At 41.4% G+C, this 10,494-nt stretch overlaps 1 pseudogene; it reads left to right on the plus strand.

The window, feature by feature from the left end:
* The window catches only part of LOC137850671 (dynein axonemal heavy chain 11-like), a 29,042-nt pseudogene that overhangs the window by 16,988 nt on the left and 1,560 nt on the right, over positions 1-10,494 (plus strand).

Here is a 10,494-nt window from a genome sequence, read left to right on the forward strand (position 1 = left end):
TAAAAGATTTAAAGATTTCTAATGCAAAACCCTCAGTTTTCTCACATTAGTAAAAATGTCCCTCTTCTATTGTAAACTTTGATTATTCCTGTGTTATTGATATCCCCAAAGGCATCCAGCTGAATGAGCTTGTACTGTTGTCTTCTAAAAGACAAAAGGAAACAACCATTTCTTGACATAAATACATATGAAATGGGAAAAATATTAAATGTGTTTCTATTGCCAACAAGGAGAGAAGCAAGTTTCTTCTATTTGAAGGAACATATAATTTTAAACCCAAGTTGGCGTTTTTTAGAGGGATTCTCTGTTTGGGCTTCTCATCACCCACTTGCAGCGTTGTCTATTATATCCCGGTGGCTTTTCTTTCTTTCTTTCTCCCTTTTTTATTTTTTTTTTTTCTCCATTCTCTTCAACCCAATTTAAAAGAAGGATGGATTAGAGTTTCACATATTCAAACTGAAATAAACTTGTAACAAACACACCGGAATAGTTGCAGCTATTTTACATGTTCTGTTCTGTCACATCATGCAATATTTAAAGCCTGTAATTAAGTTTTTACTTGAACTGTTGGGAGGCAAATACTGCCCCCAAGGGTGTAAAGGTTCCCGTCTGGAAAGGCTTCATCACAAACTGGCATATTTTGCAAACCAAAGGGTAGCAAAAAGAAGCTTCAAACTCTGTGAAGCCAAATAGAACAGAAAGACAGTAGTTCATGGAATAAAATGTGTTACCACTGCTAATCACAAGCTGTAAAAGCAGCATTATGGCTACAGCTCTACAATAAACATAGTGCTTACAAGATGTGGTAGTAATGGGATTAATATTAATTCAATTTTTGCTGAAGTTTTTGAATACATCCCAAATTCAAATAATGTAGAATTTCAGTTACTCAGTGTTTCCTAGTGAGGAGATATAAAAGGCTGCAATCAGATACAAGTTTTTTATTTCTCCTCTAAGAAAGGCACAGTAGGTTACCTTCCTGTCACTCATGAGGATTATGTTTTTAAAGATCTGTATAGGAAAATACATGCACTTGTTAATGAGTTATGTTCTTGTATATCATGCAGTGTTTTGAAAATGTTCTATTCTCTTAAAATCTTTTTATAAGAAATAAGGTAGAAAATAACGACATAAGGCTCCAATGATACTGCTTTATGCCATTAGACAATTTTAGTCATAAACTTGATATTTTTACTCAGGTATTTATAGATACCTCTCACTAAATTGGAAAAAAAAAAAAAAAAAAAAAAAGGGGGGGGGAGGGGAAGAAAGAAATAAAACTGTTTCAAAGTAGTTATTTTCTAAATAACAGCAACAAAAAACAGTAATAAGAATACATAACCATGAAGCTTTGTAGAAGGAAGTATTTGATTGTCTTTTGTTTCTCATAACAGTGTTTATTCTAAGCAGCTTAGGTTTGTTCTTTTCAAAGCTTCTGTTGTTTTATTTAATGGTGTTACCTTGGGTAATAGACTTGTGTTTTCTCTTTGGTGAAATTTTGTACGGTGGCTACATCACTGGGACCATGGTCTCTGCTGTATATATATGCAAGAAGTCAAGGCCTCATCTGTGATAATATCTTTCATATACATAGCTAGAGCTCTTGAATGAGTATATACTTTGTTAACTCTGAGAGAAATTCATCTCTCAGAAATGGAGCCTTCTGGGAAGCCCACAAGCTTTCTTGTCTTTGCGGTCCCACCCATACCAAGGTCTTGTCTAGCTGTCGTGGAATAAATGACCCAACTTGTAATGAGTGCCATGACTCATCATGTGCAGATTTTGTCTGCAAGGGTTTGTGACTTGGCATGAAGTTTGTTTAAACACTTCTGCAGGCGCTTACTTGGCACCTTCAGCTCAGTGTTTTGTAACATGGCTTGTATAGCCAGCCTTATGACATTAGGGTTCAGTGCATTTAGGTTTTCATTCTCCTAGTTTAATTACTTTCTTTTAAGGTATTGCTGCGTAAAAATGTCTGGGCAGGCATAAGGAGGTGTCTTTTATAAAACTGTGCTTTAACCAATGTAATTGATAGATTCACTAGTTACAACAGTCCAGAATGGCATAATCTTCAAAACTTGCCTTTAACTGTTTGCATGCCATCTTCTCTGGATAAAAAACATTATACATTTCCTTGGGTGTTCTCCTGTTCCCAAAATAGGAAAAACAGCTTGTAAGACTACGCATAATTTTTCATGTTCCTCTCACACATCTGTTTCTGCAGCCGCAGTTTTGTCAGATCATCACCAGCTGATGCATACTGCATGCTTTGAATTTCGTCTTTGAGATTTGGTCCTGGACAGCACTGCATGTGGAGCAACCATGAGTCTAAGGTGCAAGACTGCCAAAGCTGCTTCTAGCTGCAAAGAAGTGCCAGAACTTCTAAGGGCACCAAAAGATAATGTTACTTTTAATTCTAGAAGCTTTGCATGGGAAATACTTTAATCTGTTTTCATGGGTACATACATATAGATAGATTTATATCATATATAGAGAGAAAGGAAATATAAAGGAAATATATATAAAGGAAAATGAAACAAAACAAACCTGGCTGATTCTCCTAAGCTGCTAACTAGTCGGTTCAGAGAATTTACTGCAGTTTGTTAAAATTAGCCAAGACCTTTTTCAAGTGATTTCCAGACTTATTTTTCTTTGTCCATAGGTAAAAAGCTTATTTAGAAGGAAAAATAAATAAATAAATTTTAAAAAAGAAAGAAAGGGTGGAAACAAAACAAAACAAAACAAAATGTTATGTTTGAGCAAGCCATTTGTTGAGGCTTGCTATCTTAGGCAAAGCTCACTTTTCACCCTCAGCCATGCTGCTGAAGCCTGCCTTAAGGCTCCGGGCGAGATGAGTTTGCTCATGTCTCCCCCGCCCGTACCGAGTGGGTTTTCCTATGTCAAAGAGCCACACGCAGATTAACACAATTTGAAGGAACTGCTCCAAAGAAGAGGCCCGAGCACAAGTTGCCATGGAGATGGGGAGGCTAACCTCCATTGTACTTGTGACCTCCGCCGAGGCTGATTTCTCCAAATGACAGCTGGGGTTGCAGGGGCGCGCTGGGAAGCTCGTGTTGGCGGTCCCTGCTCTGCATCTAGCCTGTGGATGAGTAAAGAATTACTGCTTCCAGTTTAGGCAGTCCATTAACCTTCACAAGCCTGAACTTTCATTCAAATAATTGTAAAATAAGTATAGGTGGTGAAACCTGAGGAGAATCACTGCTATTTGTATGGCCTTTGGAAAGTTTAGGGACCCAACCCTGAGCGGGGATCTGCTGGTATTTCAAGCAGCGAGATGATACCTTTCCAAGCATTTTGCCTTAATTGGAAAATGTTACAACACCAAATTACTGGCAAAAACAGAAACCCATGCACTGACTGGTGGCCAGATGAATGCAAACAGGATGGATGCACATCTCATCAGTGCTGGTGTTGTGCGTTGGCTGGACAGATTGCCTGTTTTACCTACCTGTGTTGCTGAGAAATTCTTTTAGCTGCAAACCCAACCACAAGGTATGTTATAATAAACCACTACAGATCGGCTTTGCTGACCACATGTGGGATCTGTCATAGGGACACAAAGATGGTGAGTTCCTGGTAGGAGCTCTGGTAGCCCCCAGCCTCCCGTTGCACGTGTGGCTCCCAGGAACACACATCCTAATGCACAACACATCCTAAATGCCAGCACAGAGAATGGTAAGTGCCAACTGACTGTCTGATGGAATTGATCTTTCACTCGAGGTGATTAGCAGGGCTTTTTTCAACACCCAGGCACTGCATCAAAGTAGGGTCTTAAGGCACAGCTTATTGTGGGTGAGGTTAGCAGCTCCGGTACAGGTAAATAGCAGGTTGCAGAACCAAAATGACTTCAGAAATAAGTGCTTACTGGTATTAGTGGGAGAGGCAGCTTGTTGTTGACTGTTCTAAATGCCAAAGGCCTTTAAATTTTATTGTGATTTTGTGGAGTGGACCCTGCATTAGGAAGAAATAGCTCCTGTGAAAAGCACCACTTATAGTCAGAAATAGGTTGCAGCAAAAACAACTTGCAAGTCCAACCTAAATCCCAGAAGGGTCTAGTCTGGGCTAGACCAAGCTAGTTCAGAGAAACATTTTGAATTCAGTTAAGTCCTTACAGCACAAGAGCAGGGAGACTGGAAAACAAATATGACTGCTACAGCTTTTATGCTGTTCTGTTGTCAGTTGGAGGGCAGTTGTGAGCACAGCGTGTGTTTGTGCAATACCCCTACTTAGCTGCACACTGAGCAGAATTAAAGCTGTGAGTCGTGTGTTAGGTTCAGGTGGATTGAGGCTCTTGTCCTGCCTCTCCCACAGGTGTCCTGTGTGGCTGTTACCTGTGTGTCTCAGGCCCTCATCTGCAAAAACGGCACAATAATCCTTGCTCGTCTTCTGAGGGAGGGGATGCAGAAATTCAGTACTAAAAATTACACTTGCCTCAGTAGGGGCAGTACTTAAAATAAGCTCAGAGCATCCTCAGAAAGAAAAATAAAGCAGTATCAGTCCTTCAATACTATAGAAAATGGGAATGTCATAAAAGCGTGCAAATAGTAACCATCCTAAAATAGTTTGATAATCCTATTCTGCTGTGGTGGAACGTATAGGTGGCATTTTAATAGACTCCAAACATTTCTGAAACTTTTTAGATGCAGAAGAATGAAGAAGAATGGAGAGATGAGTTGAATGTTAACAGTAGTGGTGACAATGTGCCAACCTGTGATGGGACTGCACTAGGGAGGAATTTGGACCAGAGGAATTTGGATCAGAGGAACACTTAGCTCATTTTGGAGACTTTCTTTTTAGCTTTGAATTTAACATGGGGTGTGAAACAAAAGATGTATCTATCTTGCATTTTTGTGTGTTTCACATGGTTAAAATATGTTAGAGGTGGCTGAGCTGGCGAGCCTAGACTTCACTTCAGTGCTGTTCCCACTGCTGTGTGACAAACCCCTCCTGTGCTGGTCCCAGCCTGCACTCCTGCATTGTCTGCCACATCCACTTCTCTTCTCACAGGTAACTAGCGGTAGGACTAGAGGGAATGGCCTCAAGTTGTGCTGGGGGAGGTTCAGGTTGGAAATGAGGAGACATTTCTTCTCAGAAGGAGCAGTCAGGCATTGGGATGGGTTGCCTAGGGAGGTGGTGGTGTCACCGTCCCTGGGGGTGTTCAAGGAAAGGTTGAACATGGTGCTTAGGGACATGGTTTAGTGGGTGACATTGGTGGTAGGGGACAGTTGGACCAGATGATCTTGGAGGTCTTTTCCAACCTTAATGATTCTATGATCCATCACCCAGCCTGGCCAGGGCGAGTCAGGCCTCCATGCTGGGAGGAGCAGCCAGGGCAGAGCACGCTCCCACCGCTCCCAGCCTTGGCCCTTGCTCTGAACCTTGGGTGGGGGCTTCCCTGGCAAGCTATGGTAGAGGATGAGGCAGCTTTCTGGGATTTTTAGTTTTCCAGTAGTCTGAAGGGGAGAACTCTGAGAAAGGAGGCTGTTTGATTACTTCTTAGCCCCAGTGCCTCCCTTATAGCACATGTGGAGTTTAGCAGAAGGGTACAGAATCAACAGCAGGCCATTGGATGCTGTGTCGAAGGGTATGGTTACATACTCACATACCCAGATATCCTAGTGCAGCCAAAATGACTGCGGAAACATGTGGAAGACTATGGCTGTTGTAAGCATGGAACAGCGCTATTACTGTGCTTAACAGATTAAACGAAAAAGGATGAGCAGGAAAAGAAATTGTGGTTAGAAATTCATACTAGATCTGTTCTCAGGCTCTGCTGTCTTCTGTACCTTCCTTTCTGAACGTACAGCAGAGACACAATGCCCAGATGCCCCAAAAGCTGGCGTGTCATACAGCTGACATCAGCTCCTCATTTTCCTCATCCTCACCAGTTACTGCAATTTCTCTGCAACTGCCATTCTTGCTCTGTAGTTCTTCAACCCTTGCCTTCCTCTCTCATATTCCCCTGGGCACCTCTTTTCACCATTAGGTCACAGAGGTTTTGCAGATGTGAATCCAACAGTTCTGGATACAAGCAGCAAAAACGTGCTTCAGTCTCACATTTTCCAGGGGAGCTTGTACTGTGCATTTTTTGGTTCCTGTTCAGAGTGTGGAAAATTATTTATGGCATTCCTCATTAATTCTGCTAAAGCCAAGGGCTGAAATGGAGCTGCATTACTGTTTTGGTTTCAGTTCTTGGTCATTAGTGCTGTTAGGAATTGTTTTTCATTTGTGTTCTGACTCGAATCCAGAGCAAGCCTGCAGGGGAGAGAGGCTCTTTTTGGGGATGAGACATGCGTGTGCGTGCCTGCGCTGTATTCTGCCTGGTGCCTAAGATAGCAAGGACTGGGGGGAAGGTAGGAAGCGATGGAAGCTACTAGGCACTACAGAAATACAAATCATCACGCTGGCAACACGATCTCAGGGTACATGACTATAGCAATGGTCATCCCAAGGCCAGGGTCATGTTGGCAGGACTTTGGAGTAACATTACTTGAAAATGTGGAGGTAAATAGAGGTTAAGTGTTAATTGGTTGTTGAAGAGTCAGCAAAGGTGTGCGAGCACTTCTGTTTTTTATCTGCTTAGGAAAGTGGGATGTTTGCTCACTCCTGTAGAATACATGAGACTTTCAAAAAGGCGTTGAATGGTTCCTCACAGAAGTGGTTGCTAATGGGTCTCTTTGTATTGGCCTGCAAAGGTTAGGAAATGTGCTGGGTGATATTCTGGAGATGCTTCCTGAGGAGCTTAACATGGCAGAAATCACATGGAACGATATTGCCAGGAGCCCCTGCACACTTGTTTGCCTTCAGGAGTGTGAAAGGATGAACCTCCCCTTCAGACATCTGAAAGTCTCTTAAAAGCTGGACCTGTCTCAAGGCAAGTGTCTTTATTATTAATGGTATTGTTGCTCTTGTATGAGTTTGGGGACTTTTTGTTGCTTGTTTCTGAAGTGAAAGAATAGCTGTTCTTTATGATGCCAGTCTGCTTGTTATTGTTCTCCAAACAAAGGGAGAGCTGATGTTTTCTCCTCACATGGAAGAACTGCAGTCTGCACTCTTCTATGATGCTGTGCCAGACACATGGACTAAGCTAGTACCCATCCGCACACAGCCTTGCCCACTGGTAAGTACACTGCTTTATCTGCCAACAGCAAACTGTGTTTAGCTAGTACACAGTTATTCCAGGGAAGTGCTGTTCGTTTCATTTTTTGTCTAACACTTGCCTTAATGGAATCAGTTTTACTTTGAAGTGAGTTTTGCAGAAGCGCTAAGCACTTTGCTAAAGCAAGGCTTTGTCACCTCCTTTTGTCACTAGTGGAAGGGTTGTTCAGCATCTTGCAAAATTCCTTTTCCCCTTGCCAGCAGCAGTATTTACTTGAAGGCAGAATGACATGGAGAAAAATAGGCAGTGTTTTTACTCTGGTTTTGGAAATTCCTTTGACAACTCTCAGCAATGTGTGCTGCACTAAGCTGTTACGCTGTCTGTCAGAATCTCTTGTGCTCTTGATTTGTATTTGTTCTGGCTTATCTTGGGGTTTTAAGTGCACCACTGAAGATGGTACCAGACAATTTGCATTTAAGAAGCTATCAACTGTTGTTACCAGTTTCAAGCAGTTTCTGAGCATGTGTTAATATGACTAATGGTGATGTTCAGGTTTCTCCCTGAGACAAACATTACACAACTGAGCGCACTCACATTTGCTATGGTCAGCAACCTCACTCATGCTCATCACCTTCAACAATTGATTTCAGACATGAAGGCAACAGGGAAATAGCTAAAACTGTGACCTTATGCTTATATAAGTACATACCTTCTGCTTACTTCAGCCATGTATCTATCTTCTCCATAGACAAAGGAATAATGACTCAAAATGGAAGTTTGTAATTTATTTTATCTTAAAAAAAAGTACAAACACTTTAAGGCAGAAGCTTTTGCTGCTTCCCTGTTAGGGTGATTGATCTTCTGTGGTATGGAGAACTTGACGTCTGGGCAGGACCTTGTGCTGCCAGCAGTGGCGTGGCTTTCTGGCTTGTTCAATCCTCAGTCCTTTCTGACAGGTAAGCAGTGATGTTTATAAGGAACCAGGTATGTTGTTTCACTGCCAGACACTGATTTTTTTATTATTATTATTTTTTACCTTTGGCATTAGCTGTGTTTGTGCTGATGTTTGGAGGGTTAAGTGCAGTTTAATTAAAAAAAATACTATTAAAAATAAGCCAAAAACTTAAGCTTAATAGAAAAGTTAAGAAATTACAAAAATGGCAGGAAAACTAAGACTGAAATGTCTTGGTTGTAATCATGTTCTATAGAATAACAGCACTTTATTTTTTTCTTTAGTAAGTCTCTCTTTAAAGAGACTCATTTTCATCAAGGACTCCTAGCAGAGTTGTCCCATTTTTAAAATCCTACAGTCCAAGTTCTTCTCCTGTAGACAGACCCATTATTATAAGAGATGAATAATCATCTCTTAAAAGCAGGGGGCTCCCATTTGAACTAGCCTTCAGTCCTACACATAAGTGAGAAGACAAAGCTGCTAAGGAAATAAATGCTCAATTTCATAGTTTAAAAAGGCTGAGTGGAAGTTTTCCTGTCAGAAACATTTAACCAATTCAGTGTGCATGCTATAGCACCATTCTGTTTTATTTGTTAGTATTAACTGACAGTTACCAGAGTAAGCAGGGAAAGCCAAGCAGTCTGCACATCCTCTTTGTGCAGTTGTTGCTACAGTAGGGAATGAAAAATCTCCAGCAGTATACTGATAACAGCACATCTCAAATTCCACGCAGCCACGTATTATTCCATGTATACTTAGATAATCCTTCGCTAGCCTAGCCAAAAGGGGTCCAGGAGCTTACAGGACACTTTGTCTAGGCTGCCATGGTTCCCTGGAGAAGATGGGAAGCAGGGGTCCAGGCCATGTTTGCAGCCCAGCTACTGAAACATCTCCCCCTGTACATGGAGGCAGAAGAGGGAAGGAGCTTGAGGGCTGACAGCAGCTGCTCCTCTGTGCTGAGGTCCCCAAACAGCGCTCACTTAGTGCCACAGGCATAAAGAAATCCCAGGGTATTTTTCATTCCTCTTACCGTCTGTCTCCAAACGTTCTGTTCAGGGCTCTTTTTCCTATTAAGGGATGGGGGGGATGTAAGGACAATATGAAGGCTAGAATATATTTTAACAATGGCTTGTTCTGAACAGGGACACAGCTAGAGAGAAGCCTGATTGTGGATAGCAAAGCGGTCTTGCTCTCTTGCCAGCAAGCTGGGGGGTTGGTTTGTTCTATACTATGCAGAACTTGTTTCAAAATAATTGCATTCATACTGCTTTTTTGCCTTATTTCAATTAATGGCCAAAGGAAAAAAAGAAGTGCTCAAAAAAAAAAAAAAGACAAAAAAAGTCAGCCATTTTCATTCTTGTGCACAACAGGCCTGAGAAGGACATGTTTACAGTTCTGACATCAGTATTATTGTCCAGATACTGAATTCTTGTGATTATTTTTAAAGCTGTTTAGCAGAGCATGGCGTCCAAGAACAACTTGACTTTGGATAAGCTCTGCTGTATGGGAGATGTTACCAAAAAGACTAAAGAAGATTATGGCCACAGGGAAGAAGCCTGTACCTGCCAGCTTTTCATAGAAAGTAAGAAATAAATTCCAATTTCTTGATCTCAGTAAGCTGTTACACGGACTGCAGCTCCCTTCAAGTAAATAAGTTCATCAGGAGCTGGAATGAAGTGCTGAGATGCTATGAACAGCATTGATGATGTTTAGGAATGATGGTAGATTGCCAGCATTGGTCCATTTGAATTTAAATTTCATACCAGCTTGGTGTCCTTGTCCCTGTCCAGAGTTCATGTATTTAAATTACTGTTAACTGAGACTAAACATAGTCTGCACTGTAGAAAAGCAGCAGCTCTGATCTAATTGAGGATTAGAAGACTAAAGTCCAGACATTTTAAACTTCAGTCTCTGATACTGGTCACCTGTTTTCTGCAGCTCTTAATCTTACTAGATGTTGGTAACCTGGATCAAACCACCTGCACAGCCCCCCCCACCCCCTTTTTTTTAAAAAAAAAACTATTCACAAGATCTTTTTTTCTTCCCCAAGGGCACAAAGTTATCACTCAACAAAGCTGATCTCTTTTCATTTGCCAGATTATAGTACTTACAGGCTGTTGGGGAAACATACCAGGAAACAAGGAAATAATTGAGAATCCTGTATTAGCATGAGGTATGACACACCCAGACGGGTAATGTGTATGTACACCAAGCATAGAGCTTTCACCTGGGTTTCTAAGGAGTTGATTAGTGCAGGAGCATAGAACACAGTTTGAGAATGTCCCTGAACTTTTGGAAATCATGTTCAGCTGTAGAGCTCCAACCCACGTTTTAATAACTTGCAGAGGATAAACACTGTACCTTGCACATTTGGAATTTTATTCTTCCTGATACTGACGTATCTAGTTCAGGAATAACAAGG

Source organism: Anas acuta, chromosome 2 (assembly GCF_963932015.1).
Source record: "Anas acuta chromosome 2, bAnaAcu1.1, whole genome shotgun sequence".
Taxonomy (NCBI): domain Eukaryota; kingdom Metazoa; phylum Chordata; class Aves; order Anseriformes; family Anatidae; genus Anas; species Anas acuta.